The sequence below is a fragment of the Pteropus medius genome, unplaced genomic scaffold (assembly GCF_902729225.1).
Source record: "Pteropus medius unplaced genomic scaffold, Ma_sr-lr_union100, whole genome shotgun sequence".
NCBI lineage: Eukaryota > Metazoa > Chordata > Mammalia > Chiroptera > Pteropodidae > Pteropus > Pteropus medius.
The window spans coordinates 2,241,180-2,264,525 of NW_024345861.1; the positions used below are offsets into that span (position 1 = coordinate 2,241,180).

At 35.1% G+C, this 23,346-nt stretch overlaps 1 protein-coding gene and 2 pseudogenes across 1 annotated transcript in view; all 3 read left to right on the forward strand.

Annotated features, from left to right (window-relative positions):
• Nucleotides 1-23,346, forward strand: part of TENM1 (teneurin transmembrane protein 1) — a 1,050,723-nt gene that overhangs the window by 135,349 nt on the left and 892,028 nt on the right. The window lies entirely within an intron of this gene.
• Nucleotides 14,196-14,315, forward strand: LOC120612290 (uncharacterized; annotated as a pseudogene).
• On the forward strand, nt 16,577-16,693 carry LOC120612288 (uncharacterized; annotated as a pseudogene).

Consider the following 23,346-nt stretch of genomic DNA (forward strand, 5'->3'; position numbering starts at 1 on the left):
CAAACCCCAGAGAGTTGTCTAAGGAGTACTGCAATGCAGGCCCACTTGGGCTGCCTGCCATCACCCAAAGAACCTCAGGTCATGCTCGAGTTGGATGGGGCAGAGTCCTAGAGAGTCACCAGGGTGGAGGCAGTGGAGTTCATCAGGCTGATGCATATTCAGCTTTGGCCGTTGTGGGATGATCTCAACACAGGAAAAATGGCTCCCACCCTTTGGTTGCATTAGAGGATGGCTCATCACAGGGATAATGGTGGCTGTCCCTCTAGTCCTTGCCCTGAAGCCACACAATTTAGTCTCTCCCTGTATGTCTCTGGCACTTTCCAAGCCACCATCCCTCATCCAGAGCCCAGAGTGAGTGCCTGGGAGTGAGAGAGTCTGTGCACAGGCCCTTTAAGAGGACATCTAGATTTATAGCAACTTTCCGTCTCACCTGGATGGACAGAATCCCTGCTGCTTTTCACACCATATGTTATGAGCATTCTTATTCCCAGCACTGGGAAGCCCAGTATGGTGTTGGACCCCTTGCTCTTCAGGGGATCCTCTGCAAATGAAATAACCCTTCCAATTCTTAACCGCCACATGTGTGTGTGGCGCCAACCCTTCTGTGTCTTTGCCGCTTTTACTAGTTTACGGGTGGCTTTTTTTTCATATCTTTAGTTACAGGGCTTCTGTTCAGGTAGTCTTTAGATGGTTCTCCAGCTTGATTGTTCTAGAATTTAGTCGTAGTTTTAATGTGGTCACGAGAGGAACAAAGCATGGCGTTTAACTATTCCGTCGTATTGACTTGGACCTCCAATAATGCCACTATTTAAAAAATGATTTCAATATATAAAAAAGTATAATTACCATGGAATCTGTGCATAGTCTAAGTGAGCTTATACTATGACAAGAGCATTGCTCTAAAGGGAACTCCATAGGTAGATTAATGCTACTCTTTGGGTTCTTCTCAGTAGAGTTTATGGGACTGAATGGGATGGACAATCAAAAATAAAACAGACATGCATAAAAATGAAAACCTCTTCCATTCCTTTCTAAACCCTTTGGTCTTTATGCAGCTCAAAAGATGAATGAAGTATAAGAAGTACCTTTTGACACTTATTATATATTAAAACTTCTACTGCTAAGCAGTGACTTAGGAAGGACTGAGGCTGAAGTTATGTCTATTTTAATATCGATTCTGGCCTGAAATAAATGTTTATGTCCTTGAAATAATTTGCTGGTGGTTGTTGATTCATTATTTTCTTTATATATTAAATAGGAATAAATAGTCCTTTGATCTCCTTTTATGTTCTCAATGGCTAATTAGCCATTTTGTAAATCAATATAGTACAATATTTCATCTGAAATTAACTTATAGTCTTACATTGAAATGTAATTAAATGTAGTTACAACTAATTTTTAGTCCCTAATCAGCAATTGCTGTTACTCTGTACATGAATTGGATAGTAAAATTCATTAGCTTGTTTTCCTGGGTAAAAGATAGTGTCTAATCTAATCACAGTCTCTGATCCAGAATGCTTCAGAGAAAAAACCTTGACTTCAGTTGCTAAGCAAAAGTTGTCCATATTTGTTTTTAAAACATATGGATAAAGATGGTCTTTTTTTGCTTTGATTTGTTTTTCATTTCCTTGATATTCCCTTTATACTTGACAATACCCATCTTATGAACTTGAAAATAAATAAGGCTATTTTTATTGCATTAAGCCAACTGTCACTTATTTCGTTCTTCCTACATAAGTGCCAAGTACAACTGCAATCAATGCATCAGTTTTTCTGCCACTGCTATTTAAAAGTAAATTTCAACATTGAAGTTTATCTAATCATATATTCTGACACTCAACAAATATTTATGTATGACTACACCATTCAAAGTATTGTGCTAAGTAACCCTAAAATGTTTTTTTTTGTGAACACAGGAAGGAAGATTCTTGTTTAATATTTGAAGTTAGTCAAATTAAAAATTTAAAATATCAAATGTTTAGTAGAACGAGGTCAAACTGGTGACAATATCAGTAAACATAGTGCATTTTCACAACTTTAATATTTAGTAACTAAATGTTTGGAGAGCAACATATTTTCTGAATGAGTGACTTTTTGGAAATTTAAATTGGCTGGTAGCCCTTTAAAAAAACACTGACAGACTTCTGTAATGCTCTGTGCAATACTTTGATTCACACTGCTAAGATTTTTTTCCTGGGAAGGCACATTACCTCAGTATCAAAATAAGAAATACTGTACTATGTTTGTGTCACAGACCTCAATTTAAAACATTTAGTAAATTAAATTGAATAAATTAAAAATCAGTGAAGATTTTAGGTTGTGAGAAAGGTTATTTAGAATTTTTGGTAATAGTTCTTTACACCTTAGGTGAGATTTAAAAAAAAAAATACTTAATGGTGCTTTACAACATTGCTTGATTTTGTAGAAATGAGGTTTCATTATTGCTTACACACACACACACACACACACACACACACACACACCAATTGAGACCTCAATTAAGAAAAGAAGGTTGGATTTAATCAAAGGTAGTAGACACAACATAGTTAATGAAGGATCCAACATGTCTAATTCCTTAGGGGATAGGCCAGAAAAATACTCTGGTATGGGAGCTAGTTTACAATATTCTGAAAAGGGTAAATGAATATCAGGAAACATCCTCTTACCTAAGCTTGTTCTCAGGCATCAGGTCATGACTACCATTCAGTAGCAGAAACCCTGTCTTTAGTACGTAAGTGCAGATGGATGGCCAGCTGTCTAACATGAGGATAGGGAGGTCACCATAGCATGGTTGATGAGTGTTGAGGATGGACAGCCCTGGAGTGCAGGGCTGCACTGTTCTTTGGTGGCTGAGCACACAAAACAGGGTGCCATTCTTTAACTAGGTTCTCTGTGTCTTACCAGATTCTTGTGTTCACACTGCTATTTCTAAAATCTTTTCACCAAAGATTTAATAATCCTTCTGCCAAAATGTTACCATGAAAATAGTTAAAAAGACAGCCCTTTTGATGCATGTGCCTGTTGGAAGGAACTGTTTTCTCCATCACTCTGCTAACTGTGGTAGTTCTTAAAAAAATTTTCCTCCACAGAAACTCTGCTCCAGGTATCATATGGAATTAGCGCTATTTATTAGATCTAGTTAATCAAATATCATAGACCTGCAGAGTAGGAGGAAGGAAACCTTATGTCCAACATTCATCTGATGTTTGGACTTCTTCTGTTTTTAAAAAGTCTTTCTTGCAAGGAACTCATTGCGTCCTGAGAGAGTCTTTATTCAGTGTTTCCTCTGGGGTGTTCTCTTTAACGCCAGTCCTAAAGAGGTACCTTACAATAAAAGTGTTCTGTGGTCAATAAGTTCGAGAAGCAATTGTTATCATTTAGGCTCTGAATGTTCCTGCAGAAAATAGACTTGTTTAAATTAACTTGGAATTTCCCTCAATTGATTTGGCCATGAAACCTTTTTCTCTCACATAACATGTTTTAATATCTCATTCTACAGAAAATGCAGAATACAGAATACTCAGATAATACATCTTTGTTGAATAAACTTAAAATTGAATTGACATTTTAGACTCATATCAAGTTGACCTTTGACTCCTTGAATCTTATTATCTAGTACAATTTGTTGTTTAGCTACATCTACTTCATGTTTTGCTGTAATTGGCTTTTGGCTCAATTATTGCTCTTCTTTTTAACAATTCATCATGTTGGATCCTTCTCACCTCTCCAGCTTGTCTTTTTGGGTCCCAGCTATGTCATCCTGTTCATTGATCAGCAGTCTGAGATCTGTACAATTCACAATGTCATGAACATGCCATCTCCGTCTTTATTCAATTGGTTCATGAGAAATTATGAACAGGACCGGGCAAGGTTAGTATTGTTGTGGCCCAGGGAAAGCTGCCCCAAGATATTGTAGAATGGCATATTGATTATTTTGAACTAAAATTACCTGAGAAGCAGCGAGAGCAGGAAGAGCTCTTTTTCTTCTGTCCTCCTAAAAGCAGGGAAAATAAATCTCAATGATAGGTGCCCTCCCCACTCCAGAAAGGACTGAGAGACAACCTTATCAAAAGAGTTATAAAATCCAGAGTCAAAAAAGCATGCGTAAAAAAACCTTATAATTCCTTTACTAATTTACTACCCAAGCCCAAACTTTGTTTAGATTCCTTACTAAGATAACAAAACCTGCTTAAGATTCTTTTCTAATGAACATTAACTTTCTTTGTCCTGTCAGTTTCTCACAGTTTTATCATTTCTTCATTGAAAAGGTTTAAAAAAGGTGCCTAGTTCAATCACTTCTTTGATCCTAATTTTATGATCTGAACATCATATCGTGATTCTCCCCTGTGCATATATTACATTTTTTCTCCCGATTTTCCTCCTATTAATCTAGTCCTGTGTCAGTTTTATTATTTTATAACTAGTCCAGCCAGAGAACTAAAGAAGGGTAGAATAGGGGAATTCTCTCCTGCTCCCCAAAAGTATCATTCCATAAACCATCACCCTGTGGTTCCAATTGCTAATCTCCCTAATTAGTGACTAATAATTCGGAAGAGAGTTTATAATAGCCCATGCCTCTAGTTTTTGTTGTTTTCAAATCTCTTCTTTCAAAAGGCAAATCATCTTTTCCTATTTTTAGCTCCCTAATATTTCCTAAAGCAAAACTGGTAATAATTCGGTTTCTAAATATAGTAGTTCATCAACTCTTCATAAAACTGATGCCATCTCTTCTGAAGTAATGTTGGTCAAAATACTGCTTTATATTTTGGAGAAAAAAGTTTTGGATGTTTTATTAACACCTGTGGTATCTTTTTGTTCCTAAAGAATTTAGTTTGTGTGGTTTCAGTATATTTATACTGTAATTTTCTACCTGGAAGAATAGTCTTTTGAAATTGTATATGCTAATTAGTGTAGTTTGTAAAATAATAGACTGTGTGGGAGATAATGCTTTCAAATGCAGCATTAAATATAATTGCTATTTAAATGTCATTTCACTTAAAAGATATATATTAATTAATTTTTTCTTATAACTGCAGGTTTGGAGTGGTATATTGTTAATTAATCTCTGTACAAAGCAAAAAAAAAATCCAATGTATTTCCTGAACTTGCCTCAAACTTTCAATTTTTAATGTAGTTTATTTATATTTATGCAAGTATATTTGCAAAGGTTTAGCCCTAACTATCTATTTCCACTAAAGAGAGTCCTGAAGAAGAATTTTTGCTTTGTTTGCAAGTCACTAGGATAATATTACTGAGATTTTGAATTTACTTTTTAATATCAGAACATCTTTAAATTTTTATTGTTGAGGTCAGCTTAGAAAGGAGTGTGTCAGAAACAGTAGAGGGCTCAAGTTCTGAGACTGAAAAGGCATGGGTTCATAATTGACACCGTGTCATTTTCTATCTGAGGTACTCTGAATAACTTGTTTAATATGTCTAAATCTCAGTTCCTTATTTGTAAAATAGAAATGAGGATGATGATGGATACCTACCTTATAGGATTGCTTTAAAGATTATACGAGGAATATTTAAATAAAGGACTTAGCACATTGCCTTACATACTTCGAGAACTAGATAAGTGATCATCAATCTCTTAAGTTTCATCGATAACCAAAACCCTTAAAATGTCCAGAAAAAGTTGACATTTTATAAGTCAATTTTTTATTTGCACAGGACTCTGGCAATCAAAATGGTTGTGTTTCTCAAAAGTCTTCAATTTTCATGATGACTATGGATTACATTATCTGATTTAGAATAATACAACATGGGGGCATATTTGGAATTCTGATTGTTCCGGATGTCCTATTTCATATAGCCACCATCCAATAGTACCGCAAACATATCTCAATTATTAGCACTTAATACAATGTACTCTAATGTATATTCTAAATAGGATAATAGGATCTACTGCTCTTGCATGGCCTAGATATGGCCCACACAGTCTGTAGGAAAAATAAAACAACCCCATTTCCATTGGGTATCTGACTATTCTGAATTTGTCAAAGTGGAAATGGGCCTTAGGGATATTTGTGCAATTGGTTTTCTATACAAGATGCCCTACTGAGAGGACATGAATGTAGGCTGAGATATAGCCTGCACTTTACTAACTGTGGGTCCTTTGTAGTTCTCTCTGGAGATTTCACCCTGTACTTCTTCCAACCTGAGGTGGTGTCTGGTTCTATTCTGCTCAAAGCTGCTTGACAAAGAGTGCAGATCTGGCAATTAGTTTCCACTTAGCCTTTTGTTCTACTTCCATGTTATCTTCTCACTGTACCTTGAAGTGACAAAACCCTTTCATAGAGAACTTGTCCTATGGTAGGGGCTGAGAAGGCATAGCTGGTCTTTTTCATAATGATGATCTTGGTTCCTGTGATATTATGATGTATAAGAAAAAAATATTTTTGATCATTCAGTTGACCAAAATATATTTCTCATATATATTTGATCTTGGTCTAGGGTTCCTGGCTCAAGGCTTCCAAAACCCCTGGAATTTCCTAAGTGCTGAGATTGATAAAAGTGTCTTTTATATTAATCAGGTGGCTTTTGGAAAGCACCTAAGACTGGAAGGCTGGTTGTCAGTGGAGCTAACCTTGTGATTAGAGGGTTGCAACTTTCAGTCCCTCCCTACTCCAACTTCCAGGGAAGGGAGAAGGGCTTGAGGTTGAATCAGTCTCCAATGGCTAGTAATTTAATCAGTCTTGACTATGTAATGAAGCCTCCATAAAACCCCAAAAGGATAGGGTTCAGAGACTTGCCAGATTGGTGAACACATGGAAGTACTGGTAGAATGGCACACCTGGAGAGGGCATATAAGCTTCATGCGTTTTCCCCATATCTTGCCCTATGTACCTTTTCTATCTGACTGTCCCTAAGTTTATATGTATATGTATATGTATATGTATAAGTATATGTATATGTGTATGTGTATGTATATGTATATGCGTGTGTACGTGTACGTGCACGTGTACATGTACTTGTATATGTATATGTATATGTATAAAAATATATAATACATATTATAATAAACCAGTGATCTAGTAAGTAAAATGTTTCTCCGAGTTCTACGAGCCACCATAAAAAAATAATTGAACTCAAGGAGGAGGCCATAGGAACCTCTTATTCATAGCCAGTTGCTGGAAAGTACAGCTAACAACCTAGGCTTGTGATTGCTTTCTGAATTCCAAGAAAGGGTTTGGTGGAAACTCTATCCTGTAGCCACTCTGTCAGAAGCACGGGTAATAACTTGCGATTGGCGTCTGAAGTGGGGGAGGGCAGTCTTGTGGGACTAAGCCCTTAACCCGTGGAATCCGATGCTATCTCTCAGTAAATAGTGTCAGAATTGAGTTGAATTTTGGGACACTCAGCTGGTGTCTTGAGAATTGCTAGTTAGTATGGGACCGCCCACCCCCAATGTTGGATATTGAGTCTCAGAACATCAAAAGAGTTTCACAGTATTTCTAGAAATGATACAAGGATGACCTTAGTCATATAATGAAAAGAACTGAGAATTTGTAGTCAGAAAATCAAGGATTTAATCCTAATTTCGACAGTTACTGGCTTTGTGATCTTAATCATGTTAATGAAAAATGTGGGATATACATCATCATATTGGCTCTCTATGACATTTTAAATAGTTATATATGTTGTGAATTTTATTAAATATCAATGAAATTTGGTACATGAGTGGAAAGAAATGAGTTTTGAGAAAAAGAAATGACTCTTTGCTATTTTAAAGCAAAATTTTCATCCTACTTAACATTTACCCTAGGTAAAAATCACCTCTGGTCCATGTTGACTGATAGAATACACACACACACACACACACACACACACACCCACACACCCACACACACACCTCTGTCTCTCTCTCTCTCACACTCCTCTCCCTACCCTATCCCCACCAGTGGGTAGATGAACGTGATCATGGAGGAAGTATTCTAAGTAAAGGAACCATCTTTTATATAATTTCTGCCTCTGGGTTTAAAGAGGTGACTCCCATGCTGTAGTCTGGCCCACTGCGGTTTGCACTGCATAGAGGAGATGCCTCATACCAATACATTTTGAGTACCTTGAAATTTGAGAACAGCAAACCAGTTCACAGAAACCAGTCATTGCATTGTCCACTCTATCAGCCTTACAAGTGTATTTCAGAAATTGATAGATGGTCTCCAAAAATCCTGTTCTGCTAACAAAGTTTTATATTTTTTTTTAATTTCACAGGTATATGTAGTTCTGTGGGGACGAGCCCTTTGCATATAAAATATACTTTATCGGCAATGATGTTTCAAGGTTATTTACACAGGAATGGGGAAAACCTACTGGAGGTTCTAGGTAGCTTTTATTAGAATATGTGGTGTATATAGGATCTCCAGTTATTATTCAAGTATAAATTGTTCTACAGGAATCCTGAGGTATAACCTAATAATACATAACTACAAAATCAAACTCTAATAATATTAATACCCTTATAATTCTTACTAGCTCTAGGAATATGGGAAGAAACCCTTCAGAAAATTATTTTCTTTCATGTAAATACTTTTAGTAAACAACATTGAATCATAGAAAATGTCCTGTGTATTGTTTGCTAGTTGTTTTAATAATTTGATCTATGATTCACATATTTAATTCTGTTCCATATTTTTTCCTTGTTATTTTCTGGTGGTACTTGGGTCAGAGTACATATTAATTTGTGGTTTCCATAGTTTACAAATTCCTACTTCTCTAGGGGTACTGTATTCCCATTAATTCACATAGAATTAAGCTTTATCCATAAATTGGTTTTTCTAGCATTTACATTCCTCAAAATCACATCTGCTGTTGGATTTCACTTTCCTGGAGAGTATTGACTTTTATATGATTTCTTTTAATGATTCTTGTTTTTTTTTTTTAATTGTTGCTCTACAAAGCTTTAACTGCAAAGTAATAATGGAAAAATAATTATCTTATAATGCATAAACACTTAAGTTTAATATGACCTTTCCCCTCCCTTTTTCGATTGAATAACTTCCTTCTGTTGGGATCCTTGGAATGACAAGCTAATTAAGCATGGAATGTGTTTGTTTTGTAGATTGTTTGAGTTGTCATACACTAGAGAGTTTAGCTTTGATATGTGCCTTGATTACAAAAAAAAAAGTCTATACAAGGGCAGGGAATGATTTCATGTCGGTAGGGATATTTAGAATTTTTCTTCTATTTTTATGTCAGTATCTTTCTATTCAAAACATCACATTGGCAATACTGGGCTAAATCTGTCCCAAGCCCAAAAAAAAAAAAAAAGTTTTAACCATCCATTGTGCTAATGACTGCAAAATCATCTGTTTCTTTCCTTAAAAATACTATTCATGGTTTAAAATATAGCTCCATATTAGACTCAAACGAAACAATTTCTTTTCTGTATTATTTCAGTTTAGATGTTGGATTCTCTAACTGATAGGTTTGGATCTTATGAACCTATATTGTGAATGAACAGTGGGCTAGTCCTCCTGATCCCTAGATAGTCTTGGAATCCTGTCTACTTGAGGGCAGGTTTCTGGCTACCTGTATTATACTCCCCCATGGATCAGTTCTCCTGACATTCTGGTGTCATTTGCTTAACACACTCAACCAACATGGTCTCCTGATAGTTGACTATACTACAATTTAAAGTTTCTAAACTTAGCTGATCCTTCAGCATTTATTTTACAAGACAAGTTTTTTTATCCCTCTACAGTAAGCTTCTTTTTCCATTCCACTTAGTAGCTGTCTCCAAACATGTCTTCCTCCCTAACAGTAGATGATTAGGCCTCCTAATTTCACCAAGAAAATGGAGGTCATCAAACATGAACTCCCTCATATTTCCTCATTGCTATCTTTAAAATATTGTCAAGCATTTTTTTCTCTTTCACTCTTGTTTTTGAATAACAAGCCTGTTTTGCCAATATTTTTTTCTGTCCCTTTGCTTTTTACTTTCTTGCTGCAAGTCCCATAATTCAGGCTGTCATCTGTCATCTTCTATCATTGTCTTCAGTCTTGTCCCCCAAACCGCTAATTCCATTCTCCACAGTATAGCCAGAGTGATTTATCACTCCCTTTTTTCCAATTCTTCATTGCCTTAAGATTAAAATCTAAATTACTTAAAAAGTAAACAAAGTCTTTCCTAATTTGGTATGTTATAATCCCTCTTTCTACCATTTCCTTTGCTGCAGTCTTGGCTACTGTTTCCTGACCATGCTATGTAATTTTATATCTTTGTACTTTGCCCATATAGCTATCCCTTTACCCAGAATGTCTTACCTACCTTCTGGATATGGTGATCTCCTACTTATCCTATAAGACCTAGTTGAAATATTGCCTCCATGTGAAGCCTTTTTCAATTCACCCCTAGGCAGCATTGATTTCTGTATTTTGCATGGCCCTCATTGAATACTTCTATTACAGTGTCTCTACATTCCTTGCAATTATCTGTTTACATGTCTTTCTGTCCTTACTAGCTTCGTGAGCATTGTTTCCTAATCATTTTCATTAACCGAGCTCCTAGTTTAGTGCCTGATATGTAGTAGACACCATATTGTTGAACGAGTGAATGGAAAAATGACAATTGAGTAACACAGGTTTTATTTGGGGTAGTCAAGCATAACTTGAAACCTCAGACTCCAGACACTTGAAAAGATAAACAGCATTACAATAAAATTGACAAAAATCAAAGAGGGTGATGACTTGGTTAGTGGCAGAGATAATTACTGGATTGCTAAAGCCATATACTAGCTAAGGTGTTTGTATAGTGGTGGGGGAATAGAGGAAGCAGCTATAGAAAGAGAAGTAGGGAGGCAGAATGAGTGGCTGACAATAATAGGTCCCTCTCCAGTCCATGGCCTTAACACATACACCTCTCTGACAGTTCCTATAATCAATCCTCTTACATGAATATAGAAAGTCCATATCTTTTACTTCTATCCAGAAGTACTTTCTCAAAGTGCCATGTTTAGCATTTGACTATGGTGTTCCCTGTATGTCCTTCCTTGTGCTCCTCCAAGGCAGAAACACCAGAGGGAGTATGGTTAAACTTACTCCCTTCTTCAACTACTACCATCTTCAGACGCATCCCATTTAGCTTTATCCCATACAGCATGCCAGATACTTTTATTATTCTGCCACAAAAGGTGCTAAATATCTAAGTGCCCACTGAGAGGCATGGTATAAGTTTTCATTGCTAGCTTCTAAATCAAATGTGTTGGAAGACTGTCCCATTTATTCATTAATTCAACAATGAGATTATGAGTGCCTACTGTATGCCAAGCCACAGAGTACTCAGAAATACGTCCAGTATGCCCTCAGGGGATGGTATATTCTCATATAGTAATTGAAATGCTGTGGTCTTTCTGCTTTTTAATTTTTTCTAATAGTTTTTGGAGTTGAGTTACCAGTGGTGTAAAAGGATGAGTAAAGTTAGATAGTATTAATCAATAATCTTAGCCCAAACAATAGTAAAGTGATCTGATTTCAGGTAACCCCAGGAAAATTTTGACAAAATAAGGTCTTGCAAAATAATTGATTTTACCAACCAGTTTGGTAAACCCTAACAGAGGGACCCTTAACTGTGAGGATGACCTTGAAAATTTATGAACCTTCTCTGAAAATCTTCATAAGAGATCAATAGCCCACTAAAATGCTATAGACAGTGATAACCTTGGATCAGTTTATCTTTTTGAGGTCCATTGAACTCTAAGATTCTATGGTTGTAATCTATGGTTGATATCACAGATTCTAGGATAAACCTCCATTCAGCTTCTGATCTCGTTTTTGGTATCCCATTTAGGAAAGTGAACTAAAGTAAGCAGTCTTTGGGCTAATTTGGAAATAATGAGTCCTCTTTACATCACTGGTGATGGAGGAAAGAACTGTGTTATATTAAGGTTTTACTGTCCGTAGGTATTTTTGAAGCTATGATTCAACTCAGGATTTATCATTTCCTGTTGTAATGAGTTATGTTATGATATTGATATTTAGATAAAATTGATTTGATACTAAGAAAAGCTCATCTGATGTTGTCTTTATAACCATTTTCCTCCAAGTGGTTCATTTTTTTCTCTTTTTTCACTTCAATCTTCTAATTTTCTGACCTCTTTACTATGTTTAAAAATAAACTTAAAAAATTAATACATTATTTTTAGAACTATTTTAGGCTTACAGAAAAATTAAGCAAATAGTACAAAAATTTGCCATATCCTCCATGCATAGAGTTTTCCCTATTATTAACATCTTGCATTATTATGATGGTACATTTGTTACAATTAATGAACCCATATTGAGTTATCATTACTAACCAAAGTGCATAGTTTATTCACATTTCCTTAGTTTTTACCTGATGTCCTTTTCCTGTTCCAGGATCCCATCTAGGTTACGATATTAAACTTAGTTGTCATGCCTCCCTAGGCTCCTCTTGGCTGTGACCACTACTTAGACTCCTTGTTTTTGATGACTTTTGAGGAGTGCAGGTCAGATATTTTATAGAAAGACCTCCATTGGGACATGTCTTATGTTTTTCTCATAATTAGATTGGGTTTTCGGGAAAAAGACCACAGAGTCAAATAAAATATTATTTTCCTCACAAAATATCAGGGTACATCTAATTAACATGACTTTTCATTGTTAATATTGGCCTTGGATCACCTGACCAAGATAGTGTTTGATAGGTTTCTCCACTTTAAAGTTACCCACCTCCTTTCTATACTGTACTCTTTAGAAAGAAGTCATTATGTGCAATACACACTTAATGAGGAGGAGTTAGACTAGACCTTCTTGAAGATAGAATATCTACATAAATTATTTGGAATATTGCACAGGATATTTTCCTCTTCTCCCCTATTCATTTATTTGTTCAATCATTCATTTCTATCAGTATGTACTCAAAGATATTTTATACTTTGTAACCTGATCAGGGTTGTAACCTGATACTACTTTATTTTGTTCCTCAGATTATTCCAACTGGCCATTAAGAGATATTTCACTTGGTTCTTGTGTCTGCTTTACCTACCCACATCAATGTAGGGCTTTTTACTGTTGTTGTTTTAGCATTTACTTACTTTTTGGAAAAACAAGATTACCCTGTTTTTTACTCCATTTCATTTTGTATATTCAAGTCTTTGTTTTTAATCTCAGTGATCTTTATAGAAGCTTCTAGGAGATCACAGATGACCAGAAAAAGCTGATTAATGGGGTAGAAAAGTAGGGTGACCTCATGGCTTTACTAATTTGTCATATGTGACTTTAGATTCTAACCAACAGGAATTCTTTTTTGTGTTTTATATTGATTTCCCCCAAATTTTAACTGTTTTCTATACTAGAAAACCAGAGTAGTGATGATGTTCATAAATTTGCAAAGCTTTTAGTGAGTTTTACATTCACTGAATTAACCTTAGTCTTTAGAAAGTAGCTGGTACCTATGACAAGTTATATTCATTCCTTTGTCCATTGCATTATTCACAATAGCTAAGACATGGAAACAACTTAAATGTCCATCGGTGGATGGATGGCGAAAGAAATTGTGGTAGGTATACACAATAAAATATTATTCAGTCATAAAAAAATGAATGAAATCTTGCCATTTCTGACAATGTGGATGGATCTTGAGAGCATTATGCTTAGTGAAAAAAAAATCAGACAAAGACAAATACTATATAATTTCTCATATATGTGGAATCTAAAAAATCTCCTCAAGACCCAAGGTCATAAATACAGAGAACAGATTAGTGGTTGCAAGAGCTAGGGGGTGGAGGTGGGAGAAATGTGTGAACTGGGTTTTTTATATTTGGGGTTTCAAAAATAATAAAGGGTATGAATAAATTTTAAAAAGTAGCTGCTCTGTTTGTGATTAAATATAGACACTAGTTATAATTAATGTGTTGGAAGATAAAACTTTTCTATATAAGTATTGTAAATATTATTTATTACTTAAATAATTTAAAAAGTTATATAGATTATATCTGAATACTAACTTAGTGGAAGACAATGGACATTGAATATGATAAATAAGATAATTTTAATAAAAATATCTTATCAGTTTATATACACTGGCTATGTATAAAGACATTGTCACTTACACATAAGTGACATTAGAGGTGCTCATGATACTACGATATTCTCTCATAAAGTCTGTCAACATTTTCATTATAAACCTGCTTTTCAAGGGCATATAACATCTCTAAAATTTCATTTGGGTCTACGGCCATTCCACCCCTGAACAAGCCTAATCCCGTCCTATCTCGGAAGCTAAGCAGGGCCAGGGCTGGTTAGTACTTGGATGGGAGACCACCTAGGAAGACCAAGTACTGTAGGCATAAGAAAGATAAAAAATAAGGAATTGTAAGCTGACAAGGTCCTTGCTATCTGTGAGGTCAACCAAGGGTTGCCTCACCTAAAAATAAAAAATAAAAAATAAAAAAAATTAAAAATAAAAATAAAAATATAAAAAATAACAATAAATAAAAATAAATAAATAAATAAATAAATAAATAAATAAAATAATAAAATAAAATAAAATAAAATTTGGGATTTAAACTTGCCAAAGACAATTGGAGACTGTGAAAGTTTCTTTTCAAAATCTAATCAAAATCATTGTTCTTGCTTTGACTTTCTTCCTGTGTCTTGATAAATGGTTTTTCCCTCTTCTGAGAATGATGACTGTTGAATGAAAACATGACATTAAATTCTCTGAGTTTTATGGTTGATGTATAATATCATAACACTTTGATTCTATGGCGAGGGCTTCCAGCAGAGAATATATTTTCTAAATGTCAGTAAGTGTTTCGTCTTTTTTTTAATGGCCTATTAATGTAGTCCCTATGAGTTGAGCTATACTTTGTTGATATACAAGAAATAACCAGTTAGAAATTATAAATATGAAAAAAGTTTATTGGCAATATTTAAAAATAAATATTTTCAAATTCTATGAACAATTTTAACAAGAAAAATATAAGATCTATGTTTTCTTCAAAACTACCAAATGTCCTGGAGAAACAAAGTAAAATTTGAATAAAGGAAGAGATATGCAGCGGTTTTGGCTAAGATATCTGAATATTTAAAATATGTAAGTTTATCCAATTTAATTTCTTTGTAAGTTTATATGTATAGGAAATTGAAAATTAATTTATAAGTTCCATGTAAATTCAACAAGATTTCTGTTAACTTTTAAGACAATGGTTCTAAAATTCATTTTAGAAGAATAAGCATATTTTAATAGTTAAATATGTTTTTAAAACATCAATAAGAGATATTAAAATGTACCACATAGTTATAATTACTAGTATGGTAAGGTTGAAAGAATGGAGAGGTGAATAAAATGAACCAGATGGTCTTGAAAAAATATTACTTTTACCATAAAAGAAACATTACAAACAATGGGGAAAAGAATCATTCAATAAATAATTCTTGCAAAATTGGCTAAGAGGTGAGAGAACTTACCATGAAATCTCAGGGTAGAGCCTCACTTCACACTGTATGCCTAAATAAATTTTTGAAACATTTAAAAGTAAATGTTCAAAACATTTAAAATAGAAACAAAAAATAATTGACTATTTAATTGATTTTATGATGAGAATAAATCACAGAAGAAAAAGATGATAGATTTAAATCTGTAACAACTAATATTTTTTTAAAAAGTATCATTAGCAGAATGAAAAGGCCAATTATAAACATGGAAAATATATGCAATACAAAATATATATGTAAAGCAAAGACCTAATATCTGTAATATATAAATATCTCTTATTAATCAATAAGAAAAGATGAACACCCTTATAAGAAAATGACAAAGACATGAATAGGAAATGAAAAGAAATGCACATGGACAATAAACATTTGGAAAATATAAATACAAATCAAAAGCAAATTTATTTTTCTGATCTTATTCACAGAGGTTAGAAATAAGTTCTTGTGAAGGTGCTGTGTGATAGGCACTCTCGCTGACTTCTAGAGGAGTGTAAATTAGTATAATCTTTCTGGAAAGCAAATGGCAATATGTACAAAGAGTCTTAAAAGCTATTAAGCTTTAACCCAGGTATCCTGTATCTAGAAAACAATCAAGAGAAAATAATCAGGATGTGTACAAATATATGTATGGACGATCGTTTTACTATTACTACTAATGGTGAAAGACTGGGAAAAATCTAAATGCTAACAAGATGGAAACATTAAAAACAGTATGGTACATTTATTATGATAGACGAATGTGCAGGAATTTACAACCATGTCGCAACACAATTTCAGTTGTCGTTTGAGTATGTAATTCTTTTCCCCTGCACATTTCATTCCTGAACCTAATCAAATTAAAATAAAAGATTGGTATTTGAATAAATGAAACATTAATTTCCAAAACTCTAGACAGTCACTATTCACTAGTTTCCATTTAAATCTTGGCTTGGATCAGGACTTTGCTCTTTTGTAGGTATCAGAGTACATTTGTGCCTTGCTTAGATAACCTAACTCTGAAAAGACCTCAGAAAGTTTGTCCCCAGATGTGGTTCCATAGTGTAGCGGCTAGCACGTCTGCTTTACACGCAGAAGGTCCTGAGTTTGTGCCCCAGTGGAGCCACAGTCCATGGTCTATGGCCATGCCAAACCTGAGCAAGCCTGATGTCTGATCTCAAAAGCTAAGCAGGATCGGGCCTGGTTAGTACTTGGATGGGAGACCACCTAGGAAGACCAGGTGCTGTAGGCATAAATATTAATAATAATTAATTAATTAATTAATTGTCCCAGTAAAGAACTCAGCTTCTACTCCCAAGTAGGCACATTAAAAGGTTGACCATTCACTTTCCCCAAACTCTCTTTATTGCTGGGTCACAGGACTCTCTCCTGGTTATTCACCCATATTTCAATTGTTCCTCTGATATCTCCCTAGTATGATGGTGGAGGTACTATGTACATCCCTCAAACAATCATCTGTCATTCAAGATGGCTCTGCTTTGTTTTAAGACACTCAATCCATCATAAAACAGATTCAGGAGCATGGGATTTGGGATCAGAAAGACACTAGCTCTGCTACCAGTTAGTGACTAGGTAAATGACCTCTCTGAGCCTTACTTGTTATAGTTTAAGAGATAAACTGTATATAAAACAGTTCATTGCCTGGTATGTAGTAGACAATTAAAATGGTTGCTATTGTTATTACTGTTATGTATTAGGGACTGCAGGAGACCAATAAATCTCAAAAGAAAATACTGATGTTTTTAGGAAAAGGTTGTTTCTATTATCCCTAACAGCTGATGCTACTAGAAGGTCAGAATATCAGCTGAGCTGCCATTCTAAGAACTTAAGATATAAAGGAAAGAAGTAATTCTCAGTCAGAAAATGCTTCTTAAGCAAGTGGCACTTAGAGATCATGCTTCATCACCTCTACATTTCCAGCACCTAGCAGTTTCCCACAGGTGGTAGTGTTCAATAAAGTTTTGTGGAATAGATGGCTGGCTGGCAGGCTGGCTGAGGTGTGACAAATCAAAGCCTCTGGTAGCCAGGGCATAGTAAAGGAATCTAGTGCTTGTGTGTCTGAAGAAGAGAGGACATAATTATAGGCAAAGAGAATGGGTGAGACAAAGGGAGAAGGAAGGGTATAAAAAGATACCTCCCAACTCTTTGAGCTACAATCCTCCTGTCCTCTGTGTTGTTTTTGCACTCAACTAAACACAGCTGGGAACATATTGGAAGAAAATAAAACTCGTATGGTCTCACTGATGAACCTGAGAATCTCCTCACTTCCCACCCTCCTAGTGCAAATTAGTGACAAGATGACAAGGCAGAGACTACTCCAGGGAACTATTTTTGAAGTCCAGGGGAATCCAGAATCTGAGCTAGCAGAGCAATAGGACCATGGCCATAGTGACCTATTTTCTGAGTCTTAAATTGGGATACTTGGTCTGACCAAAAAAAATAATTTTTTCTAATGTGTGAATGTATTCACGGTAACAATCTCAAGACATTAGATAGATAGATAGATAGATAGATAGATAGATAGATAGATAGATAGATAGATGATAGTCAGATAGATGATAGTTATAGAGATATAGAGATATAGATATTATATATATATATAATATGTCACCTTTAATAAATTATCATTATTGGCAAATAATAAAAGTCTCTGAAGTTAGGGCTGTCCTAAAAATTTAGGAGCATATGATTGTCATGGTTTTTGACATCTTTTAAAATACAAGGATTTTGAAGGGCTTTCAAAAACTTTGGTTATCTTCCTTGGATTACTGCACACACACACACACACACTTCTTTGTCTTAGGATGTCTTATGGGATTTCAGACTGCTAATTTTTTTTTTTTTTGTAGTTGTGACCAGGTACAAAAGCCTAGGTAGGATATGTCCAACCTCAGAGGTGGTAGAGGACTGGGGACCAGTAGATGTGGGGTTAGATAGACATGAGTGATGAGGGTAAAAAATGTACAATCTAGACCTCAGGAATTCAGGAATAAAAATGGGACTAGAAGGGAAGATTAAGCATTTTCTGGGATTGGAGTATGATAATTATTTATGTAAATCAACCAAGAAGTAGTTATATTTGCTTAATGGGAAACTGAATCTTTGTGGAAAGGCCTCAAGAGATGTTGGGCTTTATGAGAGAGGAAAAATGCACATATTTAGTTGGCTTGAAAACAGAACAGAATGAGGATAAGGGTGGTGTCTACTATCATTCATTCAGTCAGATAGTATTATAGGCACCAGGGATATCAAGTAATTGCTTTCATGGAACTTGCATTCTAATGGGAGACAAACAATAAATGAATAAACAAATACACATGTAATGTGTAAGGTAAGGATAAATATCATAAAGAAAAATAAACCAACACAAGGGGATAAAGAACGGTGTAGTACAGCTGGAGTGTTATTTTAGCCATGATGGCCAGGGACTATCTCCCTGAGGAGGTTATACTTGAACAGACAAATGAAGTGCAGGAGCCAGCCATACAAGATCTAGGGGAAGGAGGCTTACATTCCAAACAGATTGATTAATGAGTATGCCCTGTGATGTATTCTTTGAGTATTGGAAGAACAGAAAGCAAGCCAGTAAGGTTGGAGCTTAGTGATATGAGGGAGGCAGGGGCAGTTTGTATGGGGCACTGTAGGCCATGGTGGGGAATTCAGTTTTATTTTAAATTTGATGGAAAGCCATTGTTAGCTAGAAAGAGATTTTAGGGAGGATGAATTGAAACAGTGAGTCCAGTTAAGAGGTTATTGCCATAATCTAGGTGTTGGCTGTTGGTGGTGTGGACGAGAGTGAGTGGTGGAGGTGGTGAGGAGTGACTAGATCCAGAGGATAATTTGAAGGTAAGCCTGATATAATTTGTTGCTTGGCTGGCTATGGAATAGGATGGAATGAGGAATTAGGTAGTGTACCAAGGTTATTTGTCTGAGTAACTGGGTAGATAGTAATACCATTTATAGAGGTCAAGTTATAATGGTGAGGAAGGCTTGGAAGAGAAATCAAAGTACAAATTTTGAACATGTTAAATTTGAGATTTTGACATTGTAACCAAGTGGGGATTACCAAGTGGTAAGCAGTTGGGTACATGAGTATGAAGTTCAGAGCGTAGTCAGGCTTGAAATTATAATTTGAAGAGTGAATGCATAGTATTTAAACTGTGAGACAAGAGATAATCTAGGGAATGAGTGCAAACAGAGAAGAGGTCCAACAAATAAGCATTCCATAAAAATTGCTGTCACCAAGACTTATTTGTTCAGTCAACAAATATAGTAGTAACCCCCTATCTGCAGTTTCACTTTCCAAGGTTTCGCTTACCCACAGTTAACTGTGGTCTGAAAATATTAAGTGAAAAATTTCAGAAATAAACAATTCATAAGTTTTAAATTGTGTGCCGTTCTGTGTAGTGTGATGGAATTTTGTGCTGCTCCATTTTGTCCCACTCGGAATGTGAATCATCTTTTTTCCCTTGTCTCTATGCTGTATATGCCCCCCCTCGTTAGTCACTTACTAGCTGTTTCCGTTATTAGAAAGAGAGAGAGAGAGGGAGGGAGGGAGGATGGAAGGGAGAGAGAGGAAGAGAAACCACATTCACATAACTTTTATACAGTATATTTTTCTAATTCTATTTTATGATTGCTGTTAATCTCTTAGTATGTCTAGTTCATAAATTAAACTCTTATCATAGGTATGTGTGTGTGTATATGTGTGTGTGTGTGTATATATGTATATATGTATACACACACACACACATATATGAAAACACACACACACACACAAACATAGTACATATAGAATCCAGTACTATCCATGGTTTCAGGCATCCACTGGGCCTCTTGGAACGCATCTCCCATGGTTAAGGGGGGGCTCCTGTATTTTTGAGTGCTTATTATATATGAGACTGTTCTAAGCTTTGGTATTGTGGTGGAGAACCAGATGGATAAAGCTACTGCCCTTACAGAGCTTAAAATGAAAAGCTACATGGCTGATAAGAGGATCAGGCCAAAAGTGTCTCCCAGAAAGATAGATTAAAATTTTGAGCTTTATAAAGAATAAAACAAACCTAACAATTGATAAGTCAATATGGTCCAGGTAAGCCAGAGGACAGAAGAAATGGTGTTCAGGATATGTGTGGGGAATAGGGAAGTGGGAGAGGGTCAAAGCCGGGGACACCTCCAGGAGTGAAGTTACCTATCTCTGGGGAACATACAGGCAGAGCTGTAACCTTGGATAGAAATTTTTGAGCCTATTGGGAAAATATCTTTCTCATCTAGAGTAGATATGGAATGTAAGTGCATTCACATTGTGCCATAAAAGACAGCCTGGAGTCACAATAGGGAAAAGATGAGAAAAGCAGTTAAGTGGTTATGAGCTCAGGTTCTGAAGTCGGACAGACATGGCTTTATATTTATCACTTTTAGCTTTGTAACTTAGGCATTATTCTCTCTATGAATCCCAGTTTCCCCATCTATAAAACAGGGAAGAGGGGAAGAGAAGTACTAACCTAATATAGTAGATGTGAGGATTAAAGAGATAGTATATGAAAAGTATCTAACAAGATGCCTGGTATATATAATAAACAATAAATGTTAGCTTATAATAACACTGATTCTGATGATAATAAAGTTTGAGAATTTTCTACAGCCGAGTTAGTATGCATCTCTATCAGGCTGATATTTCCTCCCAACAAACAGGAAAAAAATGGGACTAATGAGGGTCGTAGGTAAGCTATATCGATGCTTGGTAAATATGTCTGCTTTTGTACTTTTGTGATATTTTTCTTAATTTCATCCTTTCAATTTTTGTTATTTATTGATCCGGATCTTTTCATATGTTCCCTCTCAGCTGTCTCAGAAAAGAAATATATATATCTTCTTCAAGTGGACATCTTATCATCACTGGAAGAGTGCTTCTCAAAGTTGAATGTGCACAAGAATCACCAAGGGATCTTGTTAAAATGCAGATTCTGATGCAGTAGGTCTGAGGTGGGGATGGAGAATCTGCATTTCTAACAAGCCTCCATATGATGCTTATGCCGGTGCAGTTCTCCATGCATCAAACTTTGGGTAGCATTGAGCTAGGAAAACTAGCTGGAGAACACTAGAAAACATGAATGAAGTGCAGGAGCTTGAGCAGTCAGTAATTTGAATCTCAACTAAGTGAAGGCATACTAGCCATGTTTACACTTGCTTCTTATCTCAGCGTCAAGTGGTTGGTTACATTTACACCCAGTATAAAGAAAATATTTAGGGAGTGAGGAACAGGGTTATAAAAACAGGAAAGTTCCCAGTGATCACTTACCACCTCAAACAACTGTCTACTACTTTCTGAGGAAAGTCTCCATGGAGCAATATATTTTACTTTTATTATTTTTCTCTTTATGATGTCTTTTTTTTTAACTCAATTCGATGAAAAAACACATAATAGGATTTTACTGTAGCCTGTTTGAATGGATAAAATGATGGAGAAATAATATACTCAAGAAAGTGTACCCACAACTAAAACAAGTTTATCTAAGAAATGTTTGTGGCAAATCATAAGCAACCATTACAAATAAAATTTGGGCAAGATAAAAAATCATTCAATAGAAATTATATAACTGTTTATCAGAGATGCTTGTAATATATAGAAAACCTTTTATTATGATTATTGTGATAAAAATGTGACTTTCAGATATATTGTTCCAATATGGCCAGCATATTTTATTGCAAAAATAGTCCTTACTCAAGAAAGGTCTCTGGTAAATGGAGATTGAAATAGACAGCATATTTAGATGCTGCTGAATATCCTCAGATACCTTGTTTTTCAGCAAGTAAACTGGTGTTCTGGTTTGTTGGCCTTTTCAAGGTGATCTACCCTTTTAATGAATGAAACATGAAGTTTTATTTTGTTATTTTAGGGATACTTATTATCTTTGTATATTGTTCAATCTTTCGTTGTTGTTAAAGATCATTTAGTTTTCAATCCACAGCCATTTAGTTAATTTTTCTGTAGTTGATTGATTGATATGAGAGGAAGTATAGTGAAGTGTTTAAGAATATGGGCTTTAGAAATAGATTTGAATCTTGTCACTGCCACTTACTACTACCTTTGTAGAATCAACTTAAGCTCCTGGTGTCAGTTCCTTTCTCTGTAAAGTGGGAATAATAATAGTCCGTAATTTATAGAGTTGTTGTGGGTAGTAAATGAGTTAACACATGTAAAAGAGCCAAAACTGAGACAAGCATAATTGTGAACACTTACTAAGCATTGAAAATATTTTGGCTAATCTTATTAATGGTGGGACATGGTAAACCATTTCATGTCAATGCTCATTCTTTATCTGCCCAAACAGACAGCAAACACATTTTTTAAAAAATTAATATCACTTTATTTTATTTTTAAATAATGATTTTTATATTTTAATTACAGTTGATATACAATATTATATTAGTTTCAGGTGTACAACACAGTGATTAGGTAACTTATGAACTGATAACCCTCATAAATCTAGTACTCATCTGACACCATATACAGTTATTACAATATTATTGACTATATTCATTATGCTGTTCTTTACATCCCGTGACTATTTTGTAACTATCAATCTGGACTTTTTAGTTCCTTACACTTTTTCACCTAAGCACTCCATCTGACAAACATCAAAATGTAAAAACAAGTTTATTTAAATGCAATTTTAAGTTGTGTTGTGGTATTATTCAGTTTTCCCAAACCATTAGGAAAGTCAGCTTCATAGACTTTCACAGACTTCTACAAAGACTTAAGTGATTTTTCTCTTTGATGAAGTTTATGTCATTTTCATCATTTCCTCTTTGACAATAATGACCTCACTCATGGTTGACCACCTTTGAGCACCTTTCTCTTAAGCCCTTAGACTGAATTAG